This window comes from Lonchura striata, chromosome 5 (genome assembly GCF_046129695.1).
Source record: "Lonchura striata isolate bLonStr1 chromosome 5, bLonStr1.mat, whole genome shotgun sequence".
Taxonomy (NCBI): Eukaryota; Metazoa; Chordata; class Aves; order Passeriformes; family Estrildidae; genus Lonchura; species Lonchura striata.
In genome coordinates, this window is record NC_134607.1 from 5083285 (window position 1) to 5101199 (window position 17915).

General features: G+C 40.3%; 1 protein-coding gene across 15 annotated transcripts in view; it reads right to left on the bottom strand.

The window, feature by feature from the left end:
- The window catches only part of LOC144246307 (uncharacterized), a 304135-nt gene that overhangs the window by 79677 nt on the left and 206543 nt on the right, over positions 1–17915 (bottom strand). For 14 of the 15 annotated variants that reach the window (XR_013339981.1, XR_013339982.1, XM_077783235.1 and 11 more), the window contains one exon: positions 13380–13559. The gene's annotated coding sequence lies outside the window, so the exon portion shown is untranslated. Of the gene's footprint in view, positions 1–8996; positions 9077–13379; positions 13560–17915 lie in introns of all 15 variants that reach the window. The other variant, XR_013339983.1, reaches the window with a different exon arrangement.

Consider the following 17915-nt stretch of genomic DNA (forward strand, 5'->3'; position numbering starts at 1 on the left):
TCCAACCTGAAATCCAAACATGAGCAGGGGGAAACCTGGCACAGAGCTGAAGCCAGAGATGTACATGTTTAACAGCAAGAGAAGAACGTGAAGGGATACACAGCTGCTTCACTGCACGGCTTCTCCAAGGGGGAATTGGAGAGCACAGATGTAGACCACGTTCTCACTTCTAGCTGAGATAAACATTTACAAGCCATTCATTTTAAACAGGAAGGCATAACATTAGGACACGACCTTTATTTCAGTGTGAAGGCAAGCCACCCCAGCTCGCTGCACTGCAGACATCCAGGAGAGATCCATACTGTTCCCCTGCTCTGTTATTACAGGTGGGCTGGATTTTAGATTCAACGAGGAAGGTGCAATTTTATGGCTCTGTGGAAAAATCTTTAAACTGCTGGCGGGCTACATGTCTAATGATGCCAGACTGGTGCTGCAAAACATCATATGTAGATAAAGAGCTGAAGAAAATGTCTGTGTGCCAATGCATGCAGGCAATGAGCATGTAGGCAAGTAATTCTAAACTGTACATGCAGGTTTGGTGTCATTACACTGCTATTACAGATGCCTACCCTGCTTTTCTTCTTTTAAAAGGGTGCAAATCTGATGCTTTATCATTAGCTTTCTAGCTGGAAGCTGATAAAACTTGAAAGACAGCAACAAAAGACACTGGAAGATTAATTTACTGAGAAAATCTGCAGATTTTGAAAAGTCACAGTCTAATTGTAGCTTGAAAGATGAAATACAGTTCTTGTTTGTGTAATATCCATGCTTCCAATATGGATAAATATGTGCAGACAATTTTTTACCTTGGAAAACTACCAGATATCACTTTGTATTAATTGGCAAGTACATATTTATAGCAATTTCTTGTAAAAATTGAAGTAGGTCAAAGACCTAGGTGTTAAGTTTGGGCTTTTGTATCCCAGCCTGAGACACTTTAATAGATGGAACTTGTGCACAAAGCTGAATGCTTTGAAACTTTTGAAAGGGCTACCAGCCAGTTTTCTAGATTAGCTCTTCAACACTGTCATTTCCAGAATGACCAGTGATTTTTAAATCTTGGCTCACAATCTTTAAAAAAAATTGTAATATACAAGCCATGCTAGAATCTGGTAACTAAAGGAAAAAAAAAAAAAAAAAAAACCAAATAAAACTGTACAAGTACATTTACTGTAAAATTCTTCCCTGTTGTCATCACTGAAGGCCTTAAGTGGACCCTCAGCCTTAGCTTACAATTCCTTTAAATCAAGAGGAGACACAGGAACCCCTTAAGAAGTTTAGTTCAGGCTTAAAAAACAATTCATTCCAACGCCAACTGCAGAGAACCAAAGCTCTGAAAGGTGCAATTCTGAAAGCTTGAGAACAGTTTATCTGAAGAAGCACCAGCCACAACCATGACTTGGAAATATGAATTGTACCCAACTGGAAAAGGTCTTTTGCATTATTTAATAACCTGGAAAAATGCTAATGCTGCATTTAATTTTTGAAAACTGCAAACACTCTTTAGTTAAAATCAAATGTACTTCTTCTGGTGAAACAGATAGGCTGTGCTCTGTGAGGTTCTAGTGTTTTCAGATAGGCCACTCACACAAACCTGATTTTTACTAGAAAGTTTTTTTCCATTCTGGAATACTTTTCTTGCCACTGGGTTTTCCTCAATAATAACATGTGTAAAACAAAGTTCCTGCAACTCGAGGAACTGCTTCAGACACTCTAAGAGTGGAACTGCAACCCATATCCATAATACACTCCCCACTGATACCTGGGATCTAAAAGCACAGATGAACTGGAAAATCCAAACTAGTGCTTCTCTCTTCAGATCAAAAGCAAACAATTAGGAACATGTTTTAGAGCACCTGACTGGCACTTCATTAAAAAATGGGGTACAGATTTTTTACTTCAAACAAAACCCAGTTTGAACAATTCTAAGCAGGCACAGGAATTGCCTGGGAGCTTCTGCTGATTTTCAGTTGACTTCCAACTGAGAACATGCAAGAAGTGAAATGACCAGGACTGCCATGTCCTACCCATGAACTTTTGAAGAGAGCATATTTTTATACACATATTTTTATTTCCTTCCTCTAGGAAGGAAAAAAAAATACAAAAATCCAAATTTAAAGTAATACTCAACTGCTGGGAACCTATTTGTAAGCATTATGTCAGCAATTATACCACCATTAAATTATGATTAAAAATTCGTGAAAAAGTAAGATTAAAAAAAGGAAAGAGAAGACTTTGGGAAACACATAAAACTCACAAAGTTTTCCTTACTTAATTAAAGAATGGTGCTGGCTGGCATTGCCAAGCTCTGCAGTGGCTCTGGTATGTCTGATTTTGCTGTAAAATTCTGATTTTAGTTTTCTTTTGTGAAACTTACTGTTCCTATTCATAGGGATTTTCTTCCTGAGAGATTCCTTTTCTGTTTATATGCAGATGAAAATGATCTAACTTGAGATGGCTGGAATAAGGAAGAGAGCCCAGAGACAGTTAAAGGGGGGTGCCTCTTTAGTGCAGAAAACTAGTACAGTCCGTCTGCAGTTTAACAAATCAGTAGGATCTCGGTGCAAGGTGTATAAAGCTGGATGTTCTTTTTGTTCTAGGCTGCCTTTCAGATTATAAACATTATGAACTCATTTTGTTCTGAGAATTAATTACCATAGATTCAGGCTAGTCTGGTCAGGTGAAAAGCAGCACAGGGCAAGACTAAATGAGAATTTCAGTTAAGAGTCAAAATACATTAATAAAGGTATGACCTTTATAAAAAAATAAATGCTCATACCTACATAATGTAGATAAGCATGTTTTAGATTGTCCTGTATTTCTGGTAATAACTGTCGTTATTGCACCAAGAACAGTAATTTGTCCAAACCAAACCATAAATAATTAAGGCCAGGATTTTGACATCGGATCTGTGTGGGTGGATTTGTGCACCCCCGCGGATTCAATGGCAGGATCAAAGATTAGGAAAGCCAGAAATACATTCAGAATGTGAATATTGCTCAAGTCCATCACCTGGCATTTCCATGGCAGGGAAGGGTCTGCTTTCACTGCCACCCTCCCATCCACAGGAGGTCTGCAAATATCTGGGACAGATATTTGCAAACTGTGGCATTCTTGTCCCACCCTGCCCATAGCAGCCAATTCCTCTTGGCAATTCCACCTCTTCCAGTTATGAGTTAGAACTAGGAAAATGAGCTGATGCTTGGAGTTTCACTTCTCCCTAACTATTCTAATGAAGTAAGTTTAGCTTAACCTCTCCTCTCAAGCTATATATCAAGCTTATATTATAGGCTTTATTTATTTATTTCCTAAAAAAAATAATGTTCATTTTTATTTCAGCTGTTCTGAAAGTAATCAGAGAAAAGCTACGCCGATTGCTGGTGTTTATGGGGTGGGGCAGGGGCAGATCTGCTGCTCCTGCTGAGGAAGTCGTGGATGGCTGCCACACAAAAAGTAACTCCATGTTATCAAATACCCTTGTTTCCCTTGATGGAAGAGAAACATTTGGGAATCTTGACTTAAATCATCATCGAAATACAGCTCCCATTCACATGGAATAAAAGGGAAAATATTATGGCTGACATTAGGGGCAGAATCAGCCCAAATGATGTTCCCCAGTTGCCTTAATTTGTGGGAGAAATTCAAAGCTTATCAAAAATTCAGCTAATTTCCATGGAAACAGGATTTCAACTTGTGAATCAAAACTGCACGAGGGCTAAAATGCCTAACACAAATTATAAAAATATTTTTCCACATTGGGATTCTCAAAGCAAGAGGCAAACAGTTAAACAGAATAGAAACAATGAATTCACACGGGGCTAATTTTTCATCATCCACACTATCTTTTTTGTATAGTGCATATCTACCTATATATATCTATGTTTGGAATATTTCATTAAATACCCTAGTATTAAAATATCAACAGATTTTTTATGGTTTTAATATCTCTAATAACTTAAAAGCAGAAAATATGTAGAGAAGACACATCAGCATTTAGTTCAGCAGCTCACCACGGGCCAGTCACGGTCTGGACTTAAACTTTGCTTATACTCTGTTTATGGAAACAGCTAAATACATTTTTAGTGAGCATCCCAGTGGAAACATTATCAATAGCATTCTCTGCTTCAGAATTATCACTTCACCACAAAAATTCCCCTCAAACACATTGGGAATATATGATTTCTCTAAGCAAACAAGGCTCACTGTTGTACTTTTGTTTTTGCAGTAACTCAGGTTCTTGCAATAAATACTTGCACTAACATTTAACACTGGTAATGACAAAGCTATATAAGAACGAGCTTATTTTATATTTTTCAGTATTTCAGTGTAGGAGGTTTTACAGTGCTCTTTGAGTTTACACAATTTTTCATAATCTACAAAACAAACACAAAAGTGCAAATACCCAGTTCAGCCCAAGGATACAGAGCAGCATGTGGTGTTCTGCATTATACCTAAACTGATGAATTTTTTAACATCTGACTGTCTATGAATAGCTTTTTCAGATCACATACCTTGGAGAAATTTTAAATTCTCTATAAAGATTAAAGCTCTGACACAGCTTAGATTTTAAATTTATGAAAATAAGAGAAAAAGTTTAGCAACATTGTTTTTCAGCTCTTAAAACAGTGAACAGATTCCCTTCCAAACTGAAGAGTAGTAAAACAAAAGAATTTAATTTAATTTAAATTACTAGGAGTCATTCCATCCTATGACAACTTTATCCTGCACATAGGTAGTGGTTTGCTAATTTGTTTTTTTCTTTGGAATAGCTTTACTATTTGATCAGATCTTAAGGATGGTTCGATATTTATCCACTAATTTTTCAGTTTTATGCCCAATTTTCTTTTTTAATAAATAGCACACACTGCAGATATATATACTGAAATACAGAAGAATACTTCAGAATTATGTATTTGTTCTGCTGGGGTTTATTTATTTTTTCTACATAATCCTGTGTTTAAGAAACCTTCAAAGTACTCCCAAAATAAAACAGTGATGTTACATGTAATTTTTTAAGTCAAGGAACCTTGGTTTCCTAAAGATAGCTTCTAATGAAAGCGGGGGGGTTTTTTTAAACCACCTTTACTAATGCAATTATATTTAATCACTGTTAGGAGTCAATATTTTTAGCAGCTAGATGAAGTATACTGGATTAGCTTAATAGCCATATCTTTCTCAGACTTTCTAAAACCTGTTTTTCTTTCCATTGAAGCAGAGAGTGAGTGGATTGGAAACTTCTAGTGATTCTTTTGTAGACTAAAGTGGTTTAACTCTGTCTTCTCATATAAGAAGACAACTCCAATTCTCACGGGTCAAGAAAGAGAATAAACAAAAACTACATTCCCTCTCTACATTAGCCAGAAGCACATATTGTCAGAAAAAAAAAACTAGAGAGAAAACATTAGTTGCTGTACCAAAATATACAGGCATTAAAAAAAAATCTTTCATGAAATATGAGACCCAAATTTTTTCCAAGTTTTATGGAAAAGAGAGCCCATGCATTTAGAGCTAAACTGGATGAATCCATCACTTGACTCAATACCCCAAGGAAAATGTGGCACGCAGTACATTAAGTTAATAAAAAACAAACAAATGTACAGCTAATAAGTCTGAAAATTCAAACCTTAAGTTCCTCATTATAAAAGCCACAAGTGACTTTCTAAGCAGGACTACCCAAACCACTATGCTGTGTCCCTGGGGACAATCAGTTTTCCTTCTCATCTTCTTTGCTGCTTTTGTACTGATGTATAAAAGTTTAGTTGTCTGGGGCTCAACCACTTTCAGGCAGCTTTGAGCAGTCACCAGCCTAGTGATGAGATGACCATACGTGATGAAAGGACAAGGTTAACTCACAGTTTCGGAGTTAGTGTTGGCGTTTCATGTGCCACATGATGAATAACAACATGAGAGGCTCCTATTCTTCTGAAATATAATTGGCTTTTCTTTACAGAACGCAAAAACCAGGGGTAACATTCAGGTCACGCTCAGACAGATTGACTTCCTGGTGCCTCTTTCAAACCTCATCTTCCTCCTTCTCCTCTCTCGGAAATGCAAATGGATCACCGCAACTTTCCTTTTGACAGCTGTGCTTCCCATGCAAACATTTGGTGGCTAACTAGAGATTGCTAACCCAGAGACCCGGAAAGGCTGGCTCTTTAATTCCATTTTCCTTCAGACATGCTGAGCTCCAGAACAGCCTGTTGCTTCGTCCACCTCACCAAGGCCCCGTCACTGCCCTGTGGTTTCCTCCTGCCTCCCTGCCGAGGAGGGAGAGTCTGCTCAGCCAGACACAGCGCCACGGCCACTGCTGAACCAAATCCTCGTGGCTCCCTTGCCACCAGTCCCAAATCTTACTTCACTTCTGTGCATTGCTCACAGGTTCATCCCTCTCCTCCCTCTCTCCTCTTCTCTGCTGTGTCCTGCAAAAGTGGCTATTGGTTTGCTCCTTTTCCTGGATAGTTCAACTGCTCTTATTCTTTGACTCATTCCTTTAGGGTTAGATGTTTTTTTCCTCAGCAGTTCTCCTGTAAACTGGAATCACATGTCCCACAAATGATCCTGTCTCTAATCAGGAGATCTTTTATGTCTCTAATGTACATGTGCATGCCAGAATTTTCCACCACATCTATCCTCTTCTCTGCTTCTTGCTTTTGGGATTTAGAGAAAAGTATCCCTCTACTACCTCCTGTACATTTTCCTCAAATATTTTTCCCAGCTGTTCTGGGGTTTGTATATTCATTCCTGGCAATTTTATTTCATCCTTTCATTTTGTCTGGTGAAAGTGTAAGAAAACTCTACCTTCATCTTGCCATTTTTATCCCCTTTGTCAGCCTCATACACAGACACAGCTCTTCCATACGGGCCTGAAATCTTGGTCCAGCAGTTTCACATTCTAAGGGGTCTGGTTCCATGCAGGGGGTTACTCTGCCCTCTTCTAGGTGCCATTAATCAGATTTTTTCTCTTTGTGGATCTCTCAGCCTGCCTGATGCTAATCATGCTTCCATGCACACCATGCTAGGTAAATAACATGAGGGCTCCACATTTTGCAGCAAACTCCATTATTCAGAGAGCTTTACTACCCATAACATGTGGATATCTCAGTCGGGCATGACGTCTGTAAAATATCCAGTGTTTCAAACTATGCTCTTCTTTCTAAGTTCCAGTTGGGCTCCCACAGTCACTATGACAGGAGTTTGCTCTCACATGTTTGGCAGACACTTCCAAATCTCCTCACCTCCATCCTGCCCAAATAGCAAATTTCTTTTCCTAGACTTGTAGGAAAGTCTTCCTTCTTATTTCGATCTTCAGGAAAACTAAAACATTCTCTAATGGCAAGTGTCCTATGAAGAAGTGATCATATCAGTCAGTCCCAACTGCAGATAAACATTCTTGCTTGAAAAAGTCTGGAGGCAATGCTTGACCCTAACAAATCACCTGTCAGAACAACTTCTCTCTTCTGCAGCACAGCTCCTTGACTCCCCAGCAGACACAACCTTTCTCTCCATTAATTCATGCCACTAAGAGCTTCTAAGCTCCATAAGCTGAAGGGAAGAAGCTCTGATAAACAGTCAGAGACTGTGCTCTGGGAAGATGCTCAACCCCACAGGAGCACAGCACCCCGTCCTTTATGAGAGGGGGTTTGGAAGGTGGGAGCTCCTCACTGCCCAGGCTGAGAAGCTCGACTGAGTCCCCAGCATAAACGCACCTGCTTGGGGCATCCTGGTACTCCCTGACTCTGCACCCTCTGCTCAGGGCTGCAGGAGGCCAGAGAGGATTCCCAGGACAGGTGGCATGTCCAGGTGGGCCCATTGGGCTGCCACACCCAAAGGGGCACAGGCCATGGGCACAGGCACAATAGGGCTACACTTCCAAGGAGTAAAAGCTCGCTTAAACTGCTTTATCAGAGCAAGTGGGAATTATGAAAATGAGGCCGTCAGAATTTAAGTTGTTTTGCGGGGTCACTGTATGCTTCATTTGGCCGCAAATACCACCAAGCCACACCACCAAATGACACATCCAGGAGAGCAGAGTGCTGAGATTCAAATTTTAAGAACTGAGTTCTAAGATTTGGGACTGGCACAGGCCTTTCTTTTTGCAAATTCAATTTTAAGGCTCAATTTAATTGTTGCTAAAAATAAGGTAATAGAAGGGTTCCGGTCTTGCACTATAATGAACTGCAGGCTCAATTGTTTGAAGAAGGAAAATTGCATTGATGAGACTGGATCAAAGACAAACAAAAAAATCAGTTATTTCCTCTTGAGGGTAAAAAATTTGGGAGGCTCATGCTTTTTTAAGCAGCCCTTACTGTGGTTTAGAGGCAGAGAGATATTTTAGTCAGATTTGATTTATTAACAAAACAAGAGAAAAAAGAGAAGTGGGCACATGAAGACTCCAGTGTCAGAGAATACTCAAAGAAAACCAAATGTAGCAGTTCCTATTACAAAGTGGAACATGTTCCCAAGCTTGCTTTGTGTCAGAAATGAGCTGCAATGCAGACAAGGGAATGGCATTTATAACAGCTACAACTGCCTGCCATCCTCAAGCAGGAAACCTCCCGCTAAACTTCAGAGGCACCACCATTTTTAATTCCTTGCCAACATATACACTTGTCACGACTGTTGGGATGCCAACCATTTCATGACACAATACAAACAGTAAGCATTTTTAATCCAGGGAATGCTCAGAGCAAGTTATGTCAGTCCCTGTGCCTCATTCCAGAATCTGAGAGTAATACATGGCTCAATCATTACAATTAAATCTACATACACTTAAAATTCTTTAGTCTTTCATGCCTTTTTTTAATGATTGTTTATTGTAGCCAGTTTACTAAATCTGAACTTTGTGGACACACTAGTTCCTTGTCCAGTAATACTGAAATTAAAAAAAATATATATAGCAGAGAGGCCAGGTAATTGTTTGAATCCAAGCTGTATGAAACCAGTTTTACAGATGCATGTCCTGATTACATCAACCAGCTGAGGACCCCTAAACTTGCCTGTGATTTGTGAAGCTCTTCCAAACACAGCTGAGTGGTCACATGGTATTGATTGAGCACGTCAGGCTGCTAGACCATATCTGGAAATGGGAGAAAGATACACTGCACTTTCTTTCAACTACTATCATACAGGCAGAATTTGTAGTAGTGTTGTCTGAACTTACATCTGGAATATCACATGCCTAGGTTCAATCAGGGTTAGATGGGATATTGGGAAGAAATTGTTCCCTGTGAGGGTGGTGAGAAGGTTGCCCAGAGAAGCTGTGGCTGCCCCATTCCTGGAAGTGTCCAAGGCCAGGCTGGACAAGGCTTGGAGCAATCGGGGATAGACAGCAGGGAGTGGAACTGGATGGGCTCTAAGGTCCCTTCCAACCCAACCCATTTCATGGTTCTGTGATCCCGTGGTTCAATGTAAAGGAAAAATTAGAGACCAGAGGTGTCCTGAAATTGTCCTGTTAAAAGCAGCACCTTTTCCCAGCCAGTTTAACAGGCACTGGTTCCAGTTTCAAGCAGTGTGGGTGTGTGGGCTATCTCCTGGGACTTCAACCTGCTGGCCATGGGATGCCCAGGAGTGGGCACTCACCATACCTGATGAGGATTCAGGCATTTACAGAAACTCCCCTTCCACCCAGAGCAGATTTGTGAAGCAGGTGGGGAAACCCACCCAACTCATTTCATCACCTACAGAGAAATGATGCTTCTGGGTGCTATAAATACAGGAATATTGACTTATTTGATGTACATCTATCTCACGTTTGGTTTTGTTGGTGTGGGGCTTCCTGGATAAGAATTCACATATGCTAATCATTGTTTATTTTATTTTAAAATTTGCTTTAACTGATTACAAATACAAGTTATTGGAAATAGTATTATGAGACAATGAAAGTACTTGGTAACCTGTTTAGTAATTAAAAAAATATGGTATTTAAGAAAAATTAAAAACATGACTTATACCAAAATCTTCGAGAAAGATCATGACTTGCCCAAAATACTCTAAATTAACATTACTCCCATTCTACCTTTCTCCTGGTTACCCAGAGAGTTTAAGCATCCTCTTATGCTATTTCTTGCGAGATCTTTTTGTTCCTTAAAATCTTAAAATAAAATGTCTGTTTTTTCCAATGTTGGATAGAGCTTTTTCTCACAGGACCTACTGCACAGGAATCCTGTACAGAGACAAAGAGGCACAACTGAAAACCACTGCTGTGTTTAACTAAAGCTGTCAGCACTTTTTAAAACCCATCAGAAACAGGACTGAATCAGAAACAGGACTGAACACACTCTCATCTCATGATCATTTTTCAGCTGGAGATTGAATCAGCCAGCTGACTGCACAAATGAAGATTTTCTTTAGAGAAGAGAAAGGGTACAGTTAAAGCACAAAGTTCTCAAAATTTAAAAGATGCCAAAGGAAAGGCTGCCCTCTGCTCAGGAAAAGTGAACTGTTATGACTGAACTTGCCTATGGCAGCAAATCTGAATAATATACTCAGCACTGATATTCACCCAAATATTTTAGGTTTGGCAATATTCTAAGGAACAGATAACAATGACAGTAAGAGACAACTAGGCTCTCCCACAATTAACTTCCCTTGTTTCACTACCCTCATTTTAGTTGGAGAAAGTCAATACCTTTGCAATTATCTAACTTAAGGATATGTATTAATCTTTATGTTACATACTGTATTTCTACTGCAGCACATTCCTTCTCAGGGAAAAAAAAAAAAAGGATTATCAGTCATTTCCTCTGGACTGGAAATAAATCCAGCTTGAAAGGCTCACAAGAGCAATTTAATATTGGAGCAACTGCACTGTCCATTCTCTGTATTCATTGCTCACCAGCTGAGTGAAGATCGCTTGTGTACAAGGGCATCTGCTTTTCACAGGTGGGTCCGACGAGCCCAAATTATTCAATTCCTTGTGGAATTACAAAGAAAACTGTCGCTGAGGGGAAAAAAAAATCCCACACAACCAAAACTCTTCCTTCACCTGAACGCATCCAAATTAACTTTCAAGCAATTTAACAAGCATGGGGTCAGCCTTTCATCTCAGCTATTATTTATTGCATACACTGATGATGTTCTGAATAAAAATTTATTTTAATTATCTGTAATAATGTCATTTGACATTACCTGATTTTATTGTTAGCTGGGTTTCTTCCTCAAAAAATGAACTTCAGCCTCCAGAGATTTTAATCTTAACAAGACTTCATACATTAGAGTAGAATAGAATAGACCACTTGGAATAGACCACTTCCTTAAAAATATGTGAGGATCAAGTTTTAGAAGATTTTAATTTAGTTTCTGATGTTGCAATTTATTCTGAGGTCTAGTCCTAAAGAGATACATGTATTACTAGACATAGATACGTCAGAGGTAGCAGCAATAACTCACTGTTTTCTTAGTAAGAACAACCACCTCTTCACCAGACTGATATTTTTTCTTTCTTTCCATTTTTAAAAATAAGATTCTTATGAGAAGATATTTGTGTTTTAAATTCAGTGTAAAATACATGGACGCACAAATCTCAGCTTTGTAACACTGCTGACACTAACTAAAGACAACAAAAATCATCAGATTGGTAACATTTCCTCAATAGAAGTCCTCCCTCTAGATAATTATTAAAGACCTCAAAACTCCTGACCCCCAGATACACAGCCCCAAACTGCTGTCCCCAAGTGTTGCAGACATAAATGGGCTTCACAGCCAATGAACACAAGCTGGTTTGGACCAAGCTATGAGAGGGATCAAATCATAGATTCTCTAAATGCTCTTACAGTGTTGTGGCAACTCTCACACACCACTGACCCCCCCAACACTGACATTTCAGCTCACCTCAACTGCCTCAGAGCTGACATAAAAGATGTACAACCCCTGAAGTTAAAAGATCTGCCACATGCAGGGCTCTGCCTTCAGACACAGGCAATCCAAACCACTTTACATATTTATACACATGTATGCATGAGCACACAGGTTTCCTATGCAAAACAAAACAGTATCATTCTGTGCCAGGATTCCTGGGCAGCTTTTTCATGTGCTTGATGTAATCCACAGTTGGATTATGCAGGCTCCAGATCAGCACGATGAATTCCTCAGCCAAATGGTAATTTACAGTAGTCATTTCCAGAAATAGGACACTGATGTAATGGTTACACGAGTCTTTGCCTGTGTTTTTAACACCTCTGGTGTTCTGGGGTGCACAGTGTGGTACTTGTGTCCAGCTATCGTTCTTATCTACAGCATCTGGAGTGACAGCAGTGAGAGAAGATAGGCATGCTTTGCCTTTATTGCAGAGGCACAGATGATGGAAGGATAGGGGATAACCAGATTCAATAAATAAATAAACAAATGAATCTGCATGCTGTTGATTCCCCCATGCTTATTACTGTGCGTTCTACCACAAATATTCTCTTTGATGCTCACAAGAAAGATGAGCTACAAAGGCTGCAAGAATGTTTATGCCCATTACTGTCTTAATTACAAACTTGTCTGTCTATAAACAAATGAAAAATAATGTCTGTTTGTAGGCCCAGGCCAAAGTCCTAGGGCTGTAAAGTCAGCATTCCATTATTTTTTATTTGTCATAAGTAGCATTTTATATTGCCCTGAATGTGAACACCTGCAACATTAACAACTGTGCCCAACACATATTTAGAAAACAAAGTTTCTGGACTGTGTTTTAGTTATATATATGACCTAAAACAAACCACAGAAAAATTTCATGTGTAAGAGAACATACTGATAGCCTCTGGAAAATGCTCCTTATATAAAATCCTATGACTACAGCCATGGAGAAAGGATCCTGATGACACCTCAGCTGCCTGTACTACACTGATGGAGAAATAAGAAAATACACTGCAAGAGTTTAATTCACTGAATATAATGGACACCACTATAAAACACAGACCAAAATCACTAAGGACAAACAATGGCATAACCTGTACACAGGTTATGCAGCTATTTCTATATTGCAGCTATTTCTCAGGAGCTAAGCAAAACAAAATACATTATCCCACTCATGGTTCCTACTTTCCCTGCTTATATTAACGTATGTTTCATAGTTAAACACTTCTGTACTTTGACACATTTTCAAAAGAATAAAGAAAACATAATACATCCTTTCATTTTTTAATATTAAGCAATTTCTTTATATATACATATATACATTTATATATATTTAATTCTGGTAGTAAACTTGGGATTACTGTTCTTTCTGCTTTGATTATTTAAACAAATATTGCACTAAAATTTTCTAACAATGCCAATGCTTCTATAGACAGAGGTCAATGCACAAAGAGGATCCTCTCTGCCCTAGAATTATACCTTTATGCTTTACCAGCTTCCACTTTGCAACTAAGTTGTTTGTTCTTTATTTTTAATCTTACCTTAAGCATCAGAAGACCTGCAGGAGTCCTGCAGACAGTGGGATGGAAAACTTCTGCTTGGAGACTTTCACTGTGTATTCTGAATGATGGTTCAGATGAGTAAGAGCTTTTCCAGTGTTAAAATAATTTCTGCTGTAAATTTTACACTCCTGACAGGGTGACCACATCCAGGCTGATATGCTGCAAAAATAATAAAAATAACAACTTTCACCACTCAGAAACAGGCAAATATGTATCAGCTAAAGCAGTAAATGTCTGTGAGGGTTTTCTCTTCTCTGCTTTTGTAACTCTGGGGCAGGATATCAATATTAGCTGTAAGAGAAAGGCTGCCTGCACACTGCATTTAGATCTTGAACACACAAAGAGGTACATAGACCAGTGAGACTACAGAACTCAGAGTTTTGCAAAAACAACCATTCCCAAACAATCCCCTAGACAACAAATTCATTCTTTTTGTGTCCTCAGCCCACTGCTCGCTGCTTCTCTCTCTCAGTCCATGAGCTCCATGATGGCACTGCTCTCTGTTGGGACGCTGCACTGTGTCACCAGGAAAAGCAGCAGCTCTCCAGCTGCTCCCTACACAGCCTGGGGAAGCAGAGCAGCTCCCTGCAGTGGGGAGCAGGACAGCAGCAGTGCTCTGAGCTGCACACTGTGTGCATTTCCCTACACAGCCCGGGGAAGCAGAGCAGCAGGACAGCAGCAGTGCTCTGAGCTGCACACTGTGTGCATTTCAGCGCTGTGGGAAGGACATGCACCTGCCCTTCCACTGACACGTCACGTAGCCCCTAAAGTAACAGAGCAAACCTGACCCCTTGAATTGGCTGGAATAGGGGTGACATCACGGCCTCTCAAGCATCTTGTGGAATATTTATCACCACGTTTTTCTGGCAGGCAGAGTAACCATGGTAGAGGCTGAGGTGGCACTTCACTTGGTAATTGCACAGGCTGTAAACTCAACTGGGGACTTCCTCAGGACAACTGTGTCCTATGCCCAGGAAGCTGGAGATGGGATTAACATTGCAAGCTTAAGTCTATGATAAATCTCATCAGTGGATGCAGAATTGTCACTCTCTCAGCAGCCAAGGGCCTCCTCCACACAGCTCAGCTTGGCACAAGCCCGTCCTGCACCTGGTGCTCCACAAGGGACCCTGTGGATGGGCCAGCCTGGCCCTGTGTGAGCCACATCTCACGGAGGCAGAAATTCCTCCTGCCCTGCTCACAGATACCTCAGGCTCCTTAAGCAGTATTTGAGCAGCTTGACAATTCCATCTTTAGGGGTTATTACAGTACAAGTTTTACCTGTAAAAACGCTTATCCCACACAGGAAAAATATGTAAATAACCCTGCTCCATAGCTTTAATGAAATTAAATGTACTTTTGTATTTATATTTAATAAAACATGTGAAATACTAAATGTAATTGTACCCACGTACAATACACAAGCTCACAGCTTTCTATAGCAACACATGTGCTGTTGGACTCATCAAGCAATTTATATAGGGGCAGGGTGATTAATTTCAATCCTTACTTCTAAACACGTGTCTCACAGCATTAATGTATATTTTAATTACTGTGCCAAGCAGATGAGCACATAATAGCAGCTATCATTTCAGAATTTTACACACGTGGTTCACTATTTGAAAAAACCCCTCTTAGATGAACATTTGCTTTACAAAAGCAGAAGACTCTTGCTCTTATTGATGTCGCTTTATTTTAAAATCAAATCACAATTTCATGATACTCAGTATTGCTCTTAAAGCCCTGGGTTCTGTAGATATGCAATTACATGACACCTAACAATTTTTAAGACTAAGTATATCTCTAACTGTTGCGTTTTATGCTTAAAACATGTATCTCAGCAGCTCAGAAACCACTCTGGAAAGAAAATCTACAGTGCTTTAACGTCTTCTAACATTGAAACTATGACATGATTTTCAAATCCAAGCTAATATTTTTCTATATTAATACCTGAAATTAGTAACGCCACACTATTAACCCAGGAATCTGCTGTGAAGGCCAAGGCCAGCCAACAGCATCAGCTGCTGGCACTGCTTCCAGCAGATGGTCAGTAAAAACACCTACACCCCTTAGAGGGGCTGGACAAGAGTGATGAGGATCACAGGGAGCCACTCCGCCTGTCCTGGTGCCAGCATCCCATGGGACAGCCTGGGTCAGCCCCAGCGCTGTCCTGAGAGGCTTCTGTGCCATTCCTCAGCCTGCTGAGCGATACCGCAGTGTAGGCAGAACAACAGGGACCCCCAGGATGACCATCAGCCCTGTGAGAAGGGGCTAAGGGACCTGAGCAGGCTCTGGTGAGAGCTCGCCACACCCAAAGGAGGCTAGGAGAAGCCAGAGCTAAGTTATTCACAGTGGGCTGTCGTGGGAGAACAAGGGACACAGACAGAATTTGAAATACACAAGGTTCAGCTAGAAACAAAGGAAAACCTTTCTGCCATTAAGTCAGGCAAGCAGCGGAAGGGGCTGCACAGAGAGGCTGTGCAGCCTCCATACTCAGAAGCTTTCATGACCTAACTGAACAAAACCTTGAACCACAGGGTCTCAGCTGGCCCAGCTTTAAGCAGGAGGCTGGACTAGATGCCTCCCAAGGTCCTTCCACTCTGAAGGATAAGCCTATGACTGCCCTGTGCTGCTGACCATTGCTGCTTAACTGGAATGTTCTCTGGAGTTCATCTCTTCTCAAAAAATTTTATTTCCTCTGTTCACTTCTCAGAGACCCTTACTCTTGACACCCTTCAGTCCCTGGAAAAGCATCTTATCTAACACCTGTGGGACTTTTTTCTCTCTAAGAGCCAAGAGCTTCAGATAATTGAACCCCAAAGTATTTCAGCAAATACTCGACCACTCACAGGCTGGTTTTGGACTTTACTGTTCTATATACTGAGTAACAACTCACTGTATAGAACACACACACACACACACACACACACAGACACACAGCATTTAACATGCACAACAGAGGAGTGAAATACCTGTTCATTTCATCCTCATCATGACCAAAATCCAATTTAGTTCAGGACATTTTTCCTTTATCTTTTAAAACATACAATTCCATATCTCACCTTGACATATCTTTTCTCAATCAGGTCAAAACCACTGCTGAAACTGCTGGTGTAAATGTATTTCCATTACTTTCCTCCCGCATATGTTCTACATTTTCAGTTCCCAAAGCACAGTGCAGAGATCAGGAAGAGCCCTATGGCAGATTCCATGAAGAACAGAAACCCAGAACCCACTGGCAGCCTGGCCCATGAAGCAGATTTCCACACATGGACCTGTTTTTATGGCTACTGGAATGCTGAGCCAATACAACCATACAGAAGGGAACTAAGAAGAAGTGGTGTTGAGCTACCTAGAACCCGAACTATCTGACATTTGAAAATGCTTCTTAGGCTCTTACATGAGGTCCTGGGGACATTTTGGTACACAGACTTTACTGCTCAAGTCTGAAAATAGGCCAGAGGGAACTCACTGGAACAATTCTTATAAGTAGTTGGAAATACACAGCTGTAACAGGTGACCCCAAAGCAACTCACACACACAGCACAAACCCACCATACTCTGATTAGAAGACCACCTACCTAAAGCAACTGCTTTAGTTCCTGGAATGCTTCTCCTTAATTCCTTTGTCTTGTCCAGCTGGGCCCTAACTCCATTTTGCCAATGTGTATAACCTACCCTTAGAAAATATCAAACAGACAAATCAGGTTCCAGCCTCTGGAACCAAGATATTACTGCACTCCATAAGCTATTAAGTGGTTTCAAATTATGGCAAACAAATCCCTCAAGGCTCACTTAGAAAAAAAAATATAAAAACACAGGTCTAAGCTTGCCAGACTGTCTGCCTCTCACATTCACAGAAACCCGCCTCAGAAGAAGAAAAAAAAAATCTTTATTATGTATGAGGTACAGACCATCTGCGATGGGCTTTGAGAGCCAACTTAAAAGTGGGGGGGAGGAGAGTGTTCCCAACTGCATTCACAGTCAATGAAGAGCTTGAGACTCTGCAGCTGTCTATGGGCAGGGAAGAGGTGGTGGGGCAAGGGTGAATGAGGCTGCACAAGACCTGCCAGGATCAAGGATGGAAAGGCACATTGTTACACACAAACTGTGTGTAGAAGCATATGGAGAACAGCATCAAGAACCAAGAAAACCTTGTGGAGACAGTGACATCATCCTATAAACAAGGTATTCTAGGAGTGCTGCTTCCCTGTCACTGCGGTAAAGTAAGGGATGATAATATTACTATGTGGTTGTAGACCACTGAATGCCTCATGCCATGGGAAGTAAGAATGGCAACAGCAGTAAACTGGTAGCAGCAAAGAATATGGGAAGGCTTTCTTTTTTACCCTTTCTTTTAGAGAATTATACACATCTTTCCATATCAGTCTTCAAAATGTTCATAATTCTTTTGACACCTCTTTTCACTACTCCACTACACATATCTGTATTAGCCATTTACTGTTATGCATACCATACAGCTCAATAATGTTTCATTTCTGAAAAGGAAAAAAATTA